Genomic DNA, 16,491 nt, shown 5'->3' with positions numbered 1-16,491 from the left:
GCCGATACTCAGACCACCACCTTCTCAAACACAGTGTACTCCATGGTCCCCTTCCTGCCCAAGATCTCAGGTTTGCACCCTGGTCCACACATTAAATCAGGGAATGCGAACCAGGGAAAAGCCCTATCGACTGCAGGTGAAGCCAGCTGCCTCCAAGGAGGCCCATCCTCACCTGGAGGCTGGGTGGGGCTCAGCTATATGACACCCTGGGGGAAGGATGGGCAAAGAGAATCAGGGGACCTCAGCGCTGAATCAACTGCATCCCTCAAGGGTCACCCTCCCTGGCAGGAAGCCCTTTGAAGGAAGCTGATGGGCAGGTGATTCTGCAGCCTCTGTGCGCACACTTGCAGCGCCAGGGCTCACTCTCTCCTGGGTGGTCCCTCCGCCTCTGTGGTGGGCAATTCCTTCACCTCAAATCCAGTCCAAGCACACTTCCCTTTGGTTCTAGTTCTGTGCTCCAGAGCCCTGCAGACATGACTCTCCGGCTGGCCCGGCGCTTGGCAGTGTCAGAGCACTGTTACACGTTGGCTGCTTTCATGGTGAGCACGGCCTTCGAGGGAGGGCACTACTGTTGATATTTCCCAGAAGAGGACACTGAGGCTCAGGGGAGGGACCCGCCTTGTCAGCGGCAGAGCAGGCACTGGGTGCCCTGCTGCCAGGCTGGGCGACTGGAGTGTGTGGCTCTCAGGCGCTAGGGAGGCCTCAGAGGGGGACTGTGGGGGCAGAGCACTCCCAACACATCTCACCTGAGAAGCCCGGGCCTCCCACTGTGATGGCTTCTGGGCACAGAGCGGCCCAGGGACCCGGGCCTGGGCCTTGACATGACAATGCCGCAAGTCCCAGATAGGGTTTGGCATCCTGGGCACCCCCTTCAACATGGATCTTTCTGACATATTTAACCCTCAGACAACCTGAGCACAGCTAAGGGAGGGGGTTGCGCACAGGGGAGGGGGGCATTCTCCAATGACCGGTTTGCCTCAGCTGTCAGCTCCTGCTCAGCAAAGCAAAAGCCCTTCAGTGAATACGACCTACCCTCTGCAGAAGGCTGCTTAGCCAGCATCCATGTCTACTTCAGCGATTCGCCTCCCTGTCACACAGATCATCACGGTCTTCCATTAGCCACACGCTGTCCTCTCCCCGGGAGGAATTCAGGTACATGTAATTTCCTCCATCTCCATTCACGTCCAGCAATGTCTCAGCTTCCTTTGAGATTCGTGCATCAGGGACTCTATCGGGCATGCCTGTACTTATCCCGCCCTGGCTGGGCATGATTATAGGAATGGAGCAAGCCCAGCGTGTTCTGTCCTCCAATTACCAGAGTAGTTACCATGGCAACCTGCAGACCCTCTTGGAGGTGTCCGAGGATGAAGCAGGTTCAGAGGGATGGGGTGGAGAACGGGCATTCAGGGAGGACAGCCTAGGGTGGGGCCCCAGTTCATACAGAAGCTGAGCCCCAACTTGAGGCAGTAGACAGTGAGAACTGAAAAGAATAGGGGTACAGGGCCCAACAGGAAGTAGGGAGCAGGGCCAGGAGTAGGGTGAGTTGAATGAGGCATTCACCTGGGATATAAAATTTAAGAAAGTGCCAAAAAACTCAGTGATCAAGATAAATGATATTTAAATCAAAATGAATGCAAAATTATCTTCAATAAAGTATCAATTTTTAAAACACAGACAGGGTCCTCCGGGGCTGGAATGAGGGTGAGGCGAGGAGGCCACGCCCTGCAGCCTGCCTTTACCAAATTTTTGGTTTTGTTCATTAGGGATGTTTTTACATTCTTTTGCTTTTTAAAAATTATCGTATGAACATATTACTTACCTGGGTTACTGAGCTTTTTGGCAGTTCCTTAAATTTTGTACCTGCCTCATTACCCTAGTCTCAGGCCCGGAGGGGAAGACAGACTGAGTCAGGGGCAGGAGGGAGCCTGAGGCAGCTGAAAAGGCGTCATGTGACAGGGAGCCAGGAGACATGAGTTCCTGTCAGTTCTGACAGAATCCAATTCAGATTTTACAAGACTGTGCAACTTGAAGGTTGCTGTTGGGGAGCACAGGTGCCTAGCATGCACATGGCCCCCCAACTACGGGGGGTGACAGTAACTCAGAGAGAGGCTCCCGCCTCCTGCCCTCCCTCAGGCTGGCTGTGGAGGGAAGGGGAAGGGAGAGGGAGAGAGGGGAGGGGAGGGGAGAGGGGAACGGAGGGGCGGAGGGTGGCAGGGGAGAGGCTGGCAGCTTTGCACCACTGGGAGCAGGGATGGCAGATCAGCTGTAATTGCCTGAAGCTGAGAGGCTGTTGATAAGTGTTACTAATAATCAACCTTCAGATCTGACACCCAGCTCAGGCTGGGATTACTGTTTTGAATGGAAATCGAACCCAAACCAGTAATTACCCGGTGAGTGATGCCAGTCTTCCCTGGAGCCTGCGCTAGGCAGGGAAATGGCACCTGCATGTCGGTGTCAGCCCTCAGGGAGGGGCTTCCTCAAGCCGCCTCTTCCCAAGGGCACCAGCTGGCCTGGCCTCCCTCACTCAGTGGGACAGTCAACAGAAACCCCACCCTTCTCCCTGGGCACTGCAGTGGGAGGGACGCCCACCCATCGCCCACCCATGGTCCCTGGCCTCCTGGCAGAATCCCGACCTCAGACCTCACTCACTGCCCAGACTTGGGCTGGTGGAGGTCCCTTGTGGACATTGTCCCGAGCTGTCAAAGCAGTTTCTGGGTTCACGGAGGGGGAGGGTGGTGGCTGTATTCCCCAATGCACATGCAGCCTTTGAGGCCTCTGTCAGGGACCCTTGCACAGCCACACAGTTATCCCCTGTTAGACCAGAGGCTCCTGGGTCGGCCTGAGCTGGGGCCAGGTGACGGGCCAAGGCCACCACAGGCGTAGAGCCCACCTGGCCCGTCTCCACCCCGACGAGCAGCGTGTGCTTGCTCTCCGTGCCAGACCAGACCAGGTGTGCCTGGAAACGCTCCCTGGGAACAAGCGGCATTCTCCGGCCCTAGCCTGTGTCTCCTCGGTGCCTCTCACCCTATTTGGGGAGCCCCAAAATGCTGGCCCCACCCACAACCAGGCTGGACAGGAAAGGCTGCCCTGCCCCTGCCCCAGCTCCCTCCCACCACACTGGTGCAGTGGTGGCATATCATTCACCACACACATCTTCTGCCCTCTCCGCTGTGCCAGGCCCTGTGGCCCAGAGGAGAATAAGACAGCCCCTGCTCTCAAGGAACCCTGGAGAGGAGGATAAACAGGCAGGTAATGGCTGATGGCTACAACTGCAGGCAGTCCGAGTAAAAATGTCCTGAACTGCAGTCTGGAGGTGTTGCTAAGCTGCCTCAGCGAGCAGACGGGGCCTGGAGGGGTTCAGAGTGTATGTGTCCATAACCTCTCAGGTTGGAGTTGGACCGCGAAACACAGGCAGTGCCAGAACACTCAGCATTCCAGGCAGAGCGAGCCGACACCTCGAGGGCGCCACCTAGTGATGGAGTAGTGGAAATGCAGCTCTGCCTTTGGGCACTGGGATACCCCTCTGTTCCTCTCCTTCCGGAGACAGATCCCAGAACTCAGCTGTGCAAATGGAAAGTGGTCCGGCTTTGTCCACAACAGCTGGAACTTGAAGAAAGTGGCATGATAAGCCCAGGACCTGGAAGCTCTTGGGCAGCAGGCAGGGGAGGGGCTGTGCCCTTGGAGCTCCCAGGATCCTCCAGGGCACACTGGTGCCCTATAACTTCTCCTCCCTCAGCAGTGTCTCCCCACTGCTTCACTGAGGTTCACTGGGACCTCAGCTCTGTCCGCGGATCCTGGCCTCGGAGAGGTGGCAGGAAGCCCACACCCAGAACTGGCCAGCTCAGCCTCAGGTGCTGCGATAGATGTGGGGGCCCAGAGAAGCTGTGCTCATCATCAGCTCACTCACCTGCACAGCTAACTCAATGTACAGTGCCCAGGCTCGAAGAGCACCCAGCCTGGGGTGAGCCAGGTGTGTGCGGGTGCAGGGGGAGGAGAGGGAATGTGGCCAGGAGTGGGGGGAGAGGAAGAGAACAGACAAGTGTAGGGTAAAGGGGAACATGCACTGGGGAATACCTGAGAGGGGTGAGCAAACATTTTCTTAAAGGGCCAGACAGTAAATTCTGAGGCTCGCAGGCTGTGCTCAACTCTGAAGCTATAGTGTCACAGTAGCCAGAGACCATATGTAAACAAACAGGCGAGCATGTGTTCCATTCAGCTGTTTGCAAAAACAGGCTGCCAGCCCACCTGGCCCCAGGTTGCCTATTTGATCCAAACTCACTACCCACCGCAGTGGCTGTCCACGCTCCACCACTGAGGCCACAGCCCAGTCATAACTTCATCCCAAAACTGCCAACAAGTACCAGAGGCTCAGGGACTAGGAGCTCACCGCTGCCTCCTAGAGCAAGGTTGGAGGTGGTGTCACAAGGGGCTGGGGTAGAACAGGTCGGGTGGTGAGAAGCTTGGCCAGGGGACCCCCAGATCTCAGTCCTGCCCTCTCTCCATTTCCCCCACACACTCACCTGCAGAGGGAGGCTCTGCGCAGCCGCAGCTACTCCCCTTCCGTTCCCACTGGGATCTCTCACGGTCCAGCTGATGTCCCTCCAGCCCCTTCCCAAACAGGAAACCCTCAAAGGCGGGTGGGGGATGGGACTGAACTGCCCCAAGGACACGCCACGGGACAGATGACACCCCGGGGAGGACGAGGTGGCCGGAGGGGGGAGGAGGTGTAACCCAGCACCGGGACCCAGTGGCCCAGGAGAGGCCAGGCTGGAACCGACCCCCGCCCCGCCAGGCGGGGCCCAGCCAGTGGGGTGCCCACCGGGTCCTGGGACACGCCACCGGAGCCCGCCCGCGCCAGCCTGCCCACCCCAGCTCTGGTCCCCGTAGGTGGCGTCTTTGCGAGAAGATCACAAGTCCCAGGCTCAGGCTGGCCTCTCCGGTTACACTAAAAGTGAGACAGGGCAAGATGCTATCTAGGCGCACGGAGGCAGCGCGGGCTCATCCAACATTGATGCGGCCCGGACTGCCCCAGAGCCCCTCGTGGGGGGCGTAGGGTCCCAGCTCCCACATCCTTGAGAAGGATCAGCATGGAAACGAGGCAACAAATGCCACATAGGTACCTTTCAGCACCTCCATCCAAGGACCCCTCCAGTGCCGCTTTTCCAATCATGCCTAGTCCTGGGCCAGGGGAAGGGGCAATGTGCCCCTTCTCCCCCCTTTCCCAATCCTCTCCCACCTGTCTCGGGGGCAAAAGAGGGAGAGAGGGTGGGAGCTGGCTAGTCTCCACATAGAGTCCGTTCCCTCCAGCACATCTGCCTCCACTCAAATGCACACCACTTGCACACACCCACATAGCCACTGGGTGGCGCACACGCCCTCCAGTAAAGGTGCCCAAACTCCTCAACATACATTCAGTTGTGCACACATGCCCTGGCATAACATGCACATACCCAGGTACACTCTCTGGCACACACACTGAGTTGCACACCCAGGGATACACACCAATGGAAGCCTTCTCCCTGAGGAGCCCATCCCTCACTGCCTCTGCTCTTGATACTTGGGATGGAGAGAGAACACCGCCCAGAATGTCCCACCCAGGGCACACTGGACTTTGGAGGGGGTGTCGGGGCAAGGCAATGCCCTCTTGGTGCCCGTGGCATTCCTGGTGTGGTGTTTAGTTGGTCTGCAGTGCCGAGAGGGAGGGCCTGGAGGCAGAGCCAGGCTGGGAGTAAGTCTTTGCTGAGGAAAGTGACCTTGTGCGATGATAATCCTGGGTTCCAGTTACCCTCGTGTAGACCCTCCCTGGCTCCCAAGGTTCCCAGATGCTGGGCCCTCGTCCCTCTGACCTCAATTCCGTGCCTCTCATCCTTACACTAGGTTCCAGCCGGCTGGTGCGGTACTCTAGCATCACACAGCTGTGGAAAGCTGCCTCCTGGCAACAGCAAGGCCAGGCAGTTCCCTAAAGCCTTAAGCCTGCTGACTTCCCCACAACCTGGCCTGCCACTCACCAACAGACCCCGCCCCCTCCCCAACACACACACCACACAACTAGGTTGTTCTTTGTTCAGAATACAGGAATTTATGCATGTGTTTTGGTGATGGTTGTCATTGAAACTCACTTTCTCTTCATATACAGCTACTGTTGTGTCATGCATGGTATTAGAGGGAGGAAAGAGGCTTTTTTTCTTTTGAGAAGCACACTCCATGTTTAAAATAGTCTTTCCTACGAGCCTCATGGTTGAAAGCATACTCTCCCAGTTCTGGTAAAATGAACTTGTGAGATCTAGAGAATAATATATATGTACTAGTGCCCCGGTGCACGGATTCGTGCACATTGAAAGGAAATTAATTAGAAGGTGGATGGCAGGGCTGGACTGGGCGAGACAGGCTGGACACACCCTGGAGCCAACCTCCCAAAGTCCCTGCCCTGCCGGCTGGCAGCACCTGGGGTGGTGTGAGGCTCGAAAGGCATCTGTGGAGTGAGTGGGGTCCCTCCGGCAGGTGGGGTCCCTGGGCCTGGCCTGTGGGGATCAGGCTGAAACTGGCTCTCTGATATCCCCCAAGGGGTCCTGGATTGCTAGAGGGCGGTTCTTGGGTGACGCATCTCGGAATTGGGCTCCCTCCTCTCTGGTTCCGGGGTGTGTCACCCGAGAATGGCTGCTGCCAAGTCACCGCAGCTTAGCAGGTCCTGCGTTGAGTGTCTGCCCCCTGGTGGTCAGTGCGCATCATACCTACTGGCTGGTCAGAAAGTTGCTTAGCCTTTTATATATATAGATGTTAGAGTTATGATTTGGGAAAATGCATGTTACGGATGATGGCTATATTTTCAAACTTACTTGCTTATCATTCCAGTCTGTTACTTTAAGATAATGTGCTTCTAAGAATGTTTCCAGCTTTGAATGGCAAAGCCTAGGTAGATTAGTTTATACACTTGATTAAAGAGTACCATGGATATTAAGGAATACAATAAATATTGCAAATTGAAAAAAAGAAAAAGGAGAAACAAGACCAGATCATCTGCCCAAGGCCTCGGGAACACACACCTGATCCAGACCTACCTGCTCAACTTCAGGACAGCCCGCTGCCGGGATGCTCGGGAGGGACAGAAAGGAGTGCTCCCCTCCCAAGCTCATGCTGGGCCAGGATCCCGGAGGGGACCCAGGCTCCGCTGGCATTACCTGTCATCCAGGCACAGGCTCTTCCAGACCTAAGGAATTAGGTGTCTCTGGGCGCACGTGAGCCCGTGCTTATCAGTCGTTCTCCACACTATGGCTGTAGCTGGCCCTTCCTTCTACCTTTGTCACAGATACAGTTTTCAGTGTATAAGGTGTTCACCTTTCTGAAGGGTCTTTCTGCTTGAATACCTCCAGTGACCCTACTTGGGGAACCGCAGTGCCTGATGACTTCAAACCTCAGTGTGGGCAAGAACCAAAGGCTTGAGAAGTCCTTGCCTCGCCTCCATGACTGACCTCTCCCCTTGCCCTCATCACCCTGAGCCCCGATCACACCAGCTGCATGGGAGACAGACCAGCCCCCACCCACCGCCTCCTCCAGAGCTATTCCTCCAATGATCTTGGCACCATCCCCCCCATTTGCTCACCCAGGCTAAGTCCTGTGCTGCTAAACATTCACCAAAAGCTGCTAAAAGCTCTGGAACAAAGCAGGACCTCCAATCACCTGCCCCTGGTGGCTACCTCCGCTGCCCCTGCCAACAACCCCTAAGTTGGCACTACCATGGCCAAGGCCTCCAATCCCAACCTTCCATGGCCTTTCCAATCATAGAAAACACTCTGAGGTCATAGATCACATACTTACAGAACCCCAGAACTACAAGAGTGCTTTGTCAACTAGTCCAGCCCCTTCAACTGCAGGGCAAACAGGCCCAGAGAGCCAGTGGCTTGCCCAGGCCAGGATGGGAATTAAAGGGCTGTTAGAATCAAATCCTGGACCCCTGACTCCCTTCACAGCGCTCTAATACATCATCCTGCTTCATAAACACAGTAACAGACAGTAACAGCATCACTTCCTTATTTCAGGACAAGCTGCTAATGAACCTACATGTCACAGCAGTCAGCCCGGCTGCCTCCCCCTCCCCCTCGCCCCCCTGGTCGGCCCTGCTGCCTGTGCCACCTTCTCTGTTGATTCTGAGCTCAGCAGTGAGGACTGGAGTTGGCTGGTGGGCCCAAGTCCTAAGAGAGGGCTCCATTTCAGTTCCTGATCAACTTGTGACTTCCCCACTGGAGCTAAAGGCCCCGTCCCTCTTGGAGAAGTTGAATCTTGTCACCCATGCCTCAGGCATTGGCTAAAGTCCCCAGCCCCGGAGTCCCCCGTCTGACCCTGCTTCTCATCCCTGTAACTGTGTCCCTCTCACCCAAAGGGTCCCAATTGGTTCCCACCAGGTCTTTATTAGTCATGCCTCTCCAGTCCCTGGACTGCCTCCCTAGACGTGGTCCTGACCCATCTCAGCCTCCCCTGCTTTCCTGCCCACTCGCCTCACAGAACTCCTGATTGCAAAGGTAGGGACTACCCGAGTCACCACGCTTACCTTTGTATCTAGGAATGGCCTTTCAGTCAATCCAACAGAGAGGTTCTGATGTTAGTGGAGGAGCCCCGCTATGGGCCAGGAAGAAATAACAATAGCTACCAATTACATGGCAGGTACTACGTGCTTGTCCCTGTCCCAAGCACTCCACATCCATTCAGCCTTACACTCATTAGCACATTTAATCCTCACAACAACCCTATGAGATACATACTATTATTACGTCCAACTCAAAGATGAGGAAATGGAGGCTCACAGCCGTTCAGTAGTTTTCCTAAGGTCAACAGTGTGCTGTGCAGGTGATCAGAATACTGTAAGGGAACAAGGAACAACTTTCTGGAACACTGGAAAGTGGAAGCCAGAGCCACTGTTCAGAGTTCCTGTGTGGGGTGATGAAAAAGGTGTTAATAGTGGTGATGCTAACACAATGTTGTGAAGGTAATGGATGCCACTGAGTTGTACACTCAGTGAAATGGCTAATTGTATGTTATACATATTTTACCACAAAAACCTCAACTGTATTGCTATATACTAGTCATGAACAATGGAACAATAAAAAATTTAAAATACCATTTACAATATTATTGAAAAATATGCAATAGTTAGGGATAAATCTTATAAAAGAGGTGAAAAACGTATACACTGAAAACTATAAAATATGCCTGAGAAAAATCAAAGGTGATCTAAATAGAGATATACCATGTTCATAGATTGGAAGGCCCAATATTATTAAGAGTCAACTCTCCCCAAATTGATCTATAATCAAAATCCCAGCAGGTTGTGTTCTTTTTGTTTTGTTTCGTTTTGTTTTTGTAGAATTGGAAAATTTCATTTAAAATTAATGTGAAGTTGAAAATGACCGAAAATAGCCAAAACAATTTTGAGAAAGAAGCACATCCTGGTTTCTCCAGGACTTGGGTAAAAGAGTCTCTCCAAATCACTACTTCTCTCTTGTTCTGACTTCACACTCACCAAGAAACTTTTTTTTTTTTAATCCTCACCAGAGGATATTTTTCCCGTTGATTTTTAGAGAGGGTGGAAAGGTGAGGGGGGTGGGGGTGGGGAGAGAAACATTATTGTGAGAGAGATACATTGATTGGTTGCCTCCCAAACAGGCCCTGAGGTGGGGTTGAGAACCTGCAACCCAGGAATTGAACCTGTGACTCTTTGGTGTTTGGGCTGATGCTCTACCACCAAGACACACTGGGCAGTGCACCAAGCAACTTTTTGATTTTACTTGCCAAGTAGCTTGATTCGAGGTTGGGGATGGGCCCTGGGCATAACTACAAAGGGATCTTCACAATTGTGGAGTAATAAATAGGCATTCTGGTTTGAAAAAATAAAGTTGTAAGTCCTGAACCACCTGATTTCAAGACTTATTACAAAGCTATAGAAATCAAGACAGAGTGGTATTGGTGTCATGAAAGGCAAACAGACCATTGAGGCAGAATGCACAGTATAGAAATAAAAGGACAGCCGATTTTCAATAAAGGTGAAAAAATGGGAAAGTCCTCTCAACAAATGGTATTGGAACAATAGGATATTTTCTCTCTCTTTTTTAAATGAACCTCATACCATACACAAAAGTTACTAAAAATAGAGCACAGACCTAAAATATTAAATCTAAAATTAGTTGATTCCTTCCTAGGAGAAACATCTGTCAGTTCGAGGTAGGCAATGATTTCTTAGATATGATACCAGGAGCACAATTCATAAAAGAACAGATTGATAAATCGGACTGCATTAAAAGTAAAAATGTCTGATCTTCAGAAAACATAAGAGAATGAAAAGAGAGACACAGATTTGGAGAAAATATTTGCAAGTCATAAATCTGATAAAGGACATGTATCCAGAATATACAAAGAACTCTCCAAACTCAAGAATAAGAAAAAAAAAATAACCCAATTAAAATAAGAGAAAGGTTTTACCAGATACTTCCCATATGGATGGCAAATAAGCACATGAAAAAATGCTCAGTATCATCAGTCATTAGGAAAAGGCAAATTAAAATCACCATGATATTCCACTACATGCCTATTAGAATGGCTGAAATGAAAAAGACTAAGTTATCTCAAGGATGTGGAGGAATTGGAATTCTCACACACTGCTTTCGGGAATGTAAAATGGTATGATCACTTTGGAAATTTAGACTGTTTCTTCGAAAGTTAAATGTACACCTACCACATGACCTCGTTAGTCTACTCCTAGGTATTTACTCAAGAAAAAGAAAAACATATGTCCATACAAAGACTTCTGCATGAAGTCACAAAGCTTTATTTGTAATAGCCAAAAAGTGGAAACCACCCAAGTGTCGACCAACAGGTGAACCTATAAACAAACAAAGGTATCTCCATATAATGGAATATGACCCAGCAATAAAAAGAAATGAACTGCCAATTCATGCCACCACATGGAAGAAAATCAAATTGCTCTGCTGCGCAAAACTATGATTCAAAGAGAGTACATACTGAAAGACTGAATTTATACAAACTTCTAGGAAGTGCAAACAAATCAGGTCAGTGGTTCCCTGAGAACCGGAGGCCGAGAGGCCCGTTTCAGTGGGGACCTGAAGGAAGGAGAGCAGTTTCCAGGTTCAAAGATGTGGTGGGAGCAGAAGCCAGAGAACAGGGTTGGAAAGTGATGGTTAACTATTAACAGCTGCTTTTGTTTGTTTCTTTTTGCAGGAAAAAGTTTAGTAAGTATATAGAATTATCTTAATTTAGAAGTCTCCTCCCATATATGTATTAGACCTTTGGCATATGCTACCACTTATTTCTCCTAGAACCTAGCAGGGGTCCTCAAACTACGGCCCACGGGCCACATGCGGCCCGCCGAGGACATTTATCCCGCCCGCCGGGTGCCGCTGCCTGTCCTGCTTAGCAGCCGACTCGTCCCGGGCCCGCAGTGCGCATAGGAATTTGTTCATAGTTGTTTTTTTTTAAAACTATAGTCCGGCCCTCCAACGGTCTGAGGGACAGTGAACTGGCCCCCTGTTTAAAAAGTTTGAGGACCCCTGACTGTGTGAGCTCACCTGGGGGAAGGATTTATGTCTTTTTAGCTCTTTATCTCCAAGGCCCTGCATATAGTTTGCACTCACACATTGTTAAGTGAATGAATGTGATTTGGGATCGGAACACAAGCTTGAAGGTTTCGTTATTTTAAGTTTACCATTCCCATCATTTCAGAGTTCCTCTCCACAGAGAGCACTGCTTTTCAAAAGGGCAAGCACCCTGGGACTCTGAGGGACAGCAAGCTGATTACTAGGATTGTGCAATGAAGGGTTGACGAGGAAACAGAATCAAACATATTTTTACGCAATGAAAGAGGTGGCCCAGTTGCACCCATCTTTTTTAAAAAATATATATTTTTATTAATTTCAGAGAGGAAGGGGGGGAGGGCTAGAGAGAGAGAAACATCAATGATGAGAGATAATCATTGATTGACTGCCTCCTGCACGCCCCACACTGGGGATGGAGCCCACGACCTGGGCATGTGCCCTGACCGGGAATGAGCCATCACCTCCTGTTTCATAGGTTGCCGCTCAACCACTGAGCCTCGCGGGAAAGCGTTGTTGCACCCGTCTTGAGGGGCAGGCCAAACTTGAGTAGGTTTACAGGCCAAGGACAGATCTCCAATAAAGACGGAGGTGAGATGGAGAAGAGAGATGGGATGGGATCAAGGGGATGGGATTAAGGAGGGCTTCAAGGGGAATTAGCCTGTTTTCGGAATATCGGAGGAAATCAAGGGTTGCCAGAGATGCGAGGTTTTCGCAGAGCGAAGGGAAAGGCAGCAGCAGGGAGCAGGTCTTCAGGGCGGCGAGAGCAGCGAGTTAAGGAAGTTTCTCTTCCAGTTCTCACCTTTTAGGGCCATGAAGCAAAACAGTTAACTCCAGAATTCTGGAGATCGACATGGGATTACGAACTTTAAAAGCAACACAACAAAAATCTATCAACTATGATCCTGGTTGAATTTTTAAAAGAGGGGGTAGCGTCTAACACACCAGAAAATAGTAGAAAGGACAAAAATCTTGGAATAAATCCACTCTGCTTTATGACCAACTCACTCCAACGTCCTTATTTTTCCCATTTCACCAGGAAGGATGGTTCCTTCCTCCAAGACCAGCGCGTGGGCAGCGCGGCTCCAACCCGCCCACACGCGCAGCAGCTCTCTGTCCCCGCGGGGCGGGCGGGCCGCACTCCGCCGGGTGCCAGCCAGGTCCCCACCGAGGGTCCCGCGGGGCGCACACCCGGGAGGCGGGCCCAGCGGCGCCCCACCCCTCGCCCCGCCCGCCCGCCCGCCCCTCCGCGCTCTTCTACGCGGCTCCAGCGCCCACCGACGCCACGAGTGGGGGGTGGGGGCAGCTCGCTGGTCTCTATGCCCGTGCCCCACTCGGACAGCTCCGCCCCGCCGGAATGAGGACGCCCTCGCCCGGCTCGGGTCTGGGACATCCGAGGCTCTCGGTACCGACGTTGCGGATGCTCGAGGGTCCGAGTCCACCGTGGGGTCTGGGCGCTCTCGCCGGCTCTCATCCCCCGGAACCCGGCTTCTCCCGCGGGAGGCGAGCGTCGAGGGCGCCCACGCACGGCCACCCGGAGGGGCCCGGCGAAGTCCATCCTCCAGGCGCCCGCCCTACCTGTCGTAGCTCCAGCGGCTGTAGGACAGGGTCCGGTGGCTGCTGACTCCCTCCATCGCCGCCTCCGGGCTCCGCGGGCGCAGGGCGAGGCTGCGCGGGACTCCGAGCTCGCTTGCTGCGGGCCAGGCGCGGGCGGAGGACGGTACCATTCCCCCCCTGGGGGGCGGACCCCCTCCGGCTCCGCCAATGGCGCCGGCGCGTGGGCTGCGGGGACCCGGGCCCAAGGGGCACCCTCCCCCGCGTTGAGTCCCGCGGGGGCGCGGCTACTGCAGCCTGGACTGCTTATTTATTTCTGATGTGTGCGCCACGTCGCCATGGCAACCGTTCCATCTTTTCTGGCGTCACTAGGGCACTGCGCTTTCAAACCTTCCCGGGACAGGGACTGCTAAGAGGCTGTCCTTCCTCCCGCAGTCCCGGGTACAGGTTCCGTACCCCGACCCCCTCTAGAGAGATGGCCCCTCCTTTCCGGCCTCGGGGGAGGGGGGACAGCGTCTTCATCCGTTAAAGAACCCCCAGCTGTATACCTCAATTGTCCCCTTCTCAGGAATAGGAATATCCATCCCCAGAATTTCGGAGATCTCACCTCCCTCTCCCCGCCTTTTCCTTCCAAGCAAGTTATTTAACCTCCGGGATCCCCCTCTCCTAAAACTGTAGGGACTCAGCCCCCTCTTTACCCGAATGGAAATCCACTTCTCCCTTCCCCTCCCCCACGGGATTCCCTCGGCCCCGCACGTCAGCATATTGGGGCCCTTGGGTTCCGAAGACCAAGCTCTGTAAACAACCCCATTTCTAGGCCATCCCTTTCTGTTTATTTCCCTTGGTGTTTTCATTAAATCCAGCTGCGTTGTCTCAACAAGCGGAGACACTTTGTCTACACTTGGCTAAGGTTGGTCCAAAGGAAGGAGAACCAGGTAGCTGTGTGGAGTGGGTTGCGGAGGGAGGGAGAGCGGGCCGCCGCCTTCCAATCCACTTCCCTCCCCCTGCCGCCCGTAACCCCACCTCAACTGCGGGGATTTGCAGGTATAATCTCCTCGCAAGGTCATGGAAGCCTAAGAAGGACCTTTCAGTGAGTTGTGGAGAGGCTGCGCTTAGGCGCTGGGACGCAGGCAGGTGGAGGTGCCTAAATTCCCTGGAGGTGGAGCAGGGCAATAGGGGTTGAGCTACACTAATCCAAGGATCAGGGGCATCTCCTGTGAAACTAGACTTGCTTGTTAACCCTTAGCTACAGGGCTTGCAACTGGCAGTGCGCCTGTTGCATCCAGCCCACAAGTGTTTTTTGCTTGTCTGGCACAGACGTTCCCATGGACTAAGTTGACAACACTTAAAAAGTGGGAGATTTAATAGACCAAGCCTTTTGTCTTCACTTGAAATCTGGTGCCCTTGGGCCTGCCTTCAGCATAGAGCACAGAAGTGGCTGCTCCCCTTACAGGGAGCATGTCTTCTCCTGTGGGCCTCAGCCCCCAGCCATCCAGCTTCTCTCCCTCACATAACTTGCTGGTCTCAACAGCTTTAGAGTTTGCCACCATGTAGAGTACAGCCATCTCTGTAATCACTGGTTTTCCATGGCCCTCAGAGCTGCCCAAATGCCACTTTAACCAGTATTTACCAAGGGCCAGGTCCTCAGCAAAATGCTGCATGTAACAGACATGCGTGGACTCTTATTCCTGAATGCATCTTGATGGTGACTCAGGAGTGCTCCATTGGGACTCCAGAAACAACATGTTGCAATATGTGAAGCCTTATTTCATTGTTTGGGTGGGGGTGAGGAGGAACCTCCCTGTCTGGAGAATGTATGGAATTTGTTGCCCCTCCCACAGACACTGCAGAACCAGAAGCCACTGCTCCTGAGCCATACATTATAAGACAAGCCTCCAAGGATGTTCTTCTTCTGAAGGATTGATGGATGGCCAATAGGACCTAAGAAGGGACTCCCTCAAGATAGGTCCTGCCCCTGCAGCATCACCCCACTCCGTAGGAAGAGCTCTTCCTCCCCTGATGTTTGTGTGTGTATTAAGCAATATTTTTCCTTCTTCTCCCCTAAAGATAGACCAAGGACTCCGTCCACTTTTGGAGAGAGGGTTCTGCTGCTCTGCTTGAACCCTGTCTAATACAACGCAGTGGCAGGAGCAGGGAGAACAAGTGTAGGAGCAGATCTTAAAGATGTTCAAGTGGAAGTGGGCTGGGACATGGAACGTAAGGTTAGAAGAGAGCTTACTGACCTGGGAGCGGCCTCCTGTGACTTGGAATCCAGTGCTTTGGACGGGCACCGGGAGCTGGTCTGATACATTTGCTGTGGTGGCCCCTGAAGCTTGGATGTGGTGATGGCCTGCAGTGAGATGTGTAGTAGACAACACTGCTGCTTCAGATTCTTTTGGATTCCTTTTTACTGCTCTCACGTGGGTCCTGCCCACCTTCCACTTTCACCAACAGCTTTGATGTACTTTTGCTTCTAAAACCCAACACCTGCACCTCTCCTTCCAAAGACTGCCTTCACATTGCTGGAGCCACTCTGCTTACCCACACAGAGTGGTAGGCACCTAGGAATGTACTGCCACTCTTGATGGCCCTTGTCCAACACCGGACAGGTGCAGAACCACCAAAGTGCAGCATCCTTGCCATGGGCATGGGCAACACTGACGATAACTTGTACTCCAGTGTCCCTGTAGGACCAGGCTCATTGTAACTTCTGTGGGACTTTGGGATCATATCCTTGTTTCCCTTCCTCCTAGTTCTTGTCCTCCTGTACCCACTCCTTTGCGTGTCTCCCGTAGCAGCATTTCAGTGGTGCACTACAGCTGGCTAGTGCCCAGAGCCGATTGTTAGCATCTCTTCCCAATGCCATGTTCAGAAACTGGCCACAGTGGGAGCATTCACCATAGAGTATTCATTGGAAATTGGCAAATGCTATGAATCAAGGCTTTTTTCTTTTTTTCCCCCAGAGAGCCAGTTGTTAATTATTTATGATCACACCACGGAGGCACTTCCTTAGCCACGTGTGCATGAGTATTCGTTTCAGAGTCTGCTGAACCTGCACTTGCAGAGGCTGGGTCCTTATTATGGTGTCATTCCTGTCACCCAGAGGAGACTGCCCCAGCACTGACGTCAGACTCCTCCCACCTGGACAGGACAGCACGTGTCCTTACTGGAACGGACACCTTCTCTGAATACGGATTTGTCTTCTTTGCTGCCTGTAGTGCTTTTCCAATGGCTTATAGACAAGTTATCAACCTGAGATCCTGCTAGGGAAGTCTCAGCTGAAAGTTCTCTTTATGGAAAAGGATGTTTAGCAATGGTTTTGTAAAACAAGGGGTCTTAC

This window comes from Plecotus auritus (assembly GCF_963455305.1).
Source record: "Plecotus auritus genome assembly, chromosome: 9".
NCBI lineage: Eukaryota > Metazoa > Chordata > Mammalia > Chiroptera > Vespertilionidae > Plecotus > Plecotus auritus.
This window is presented reverse-complemented; position numbering follows the sequence as displayed.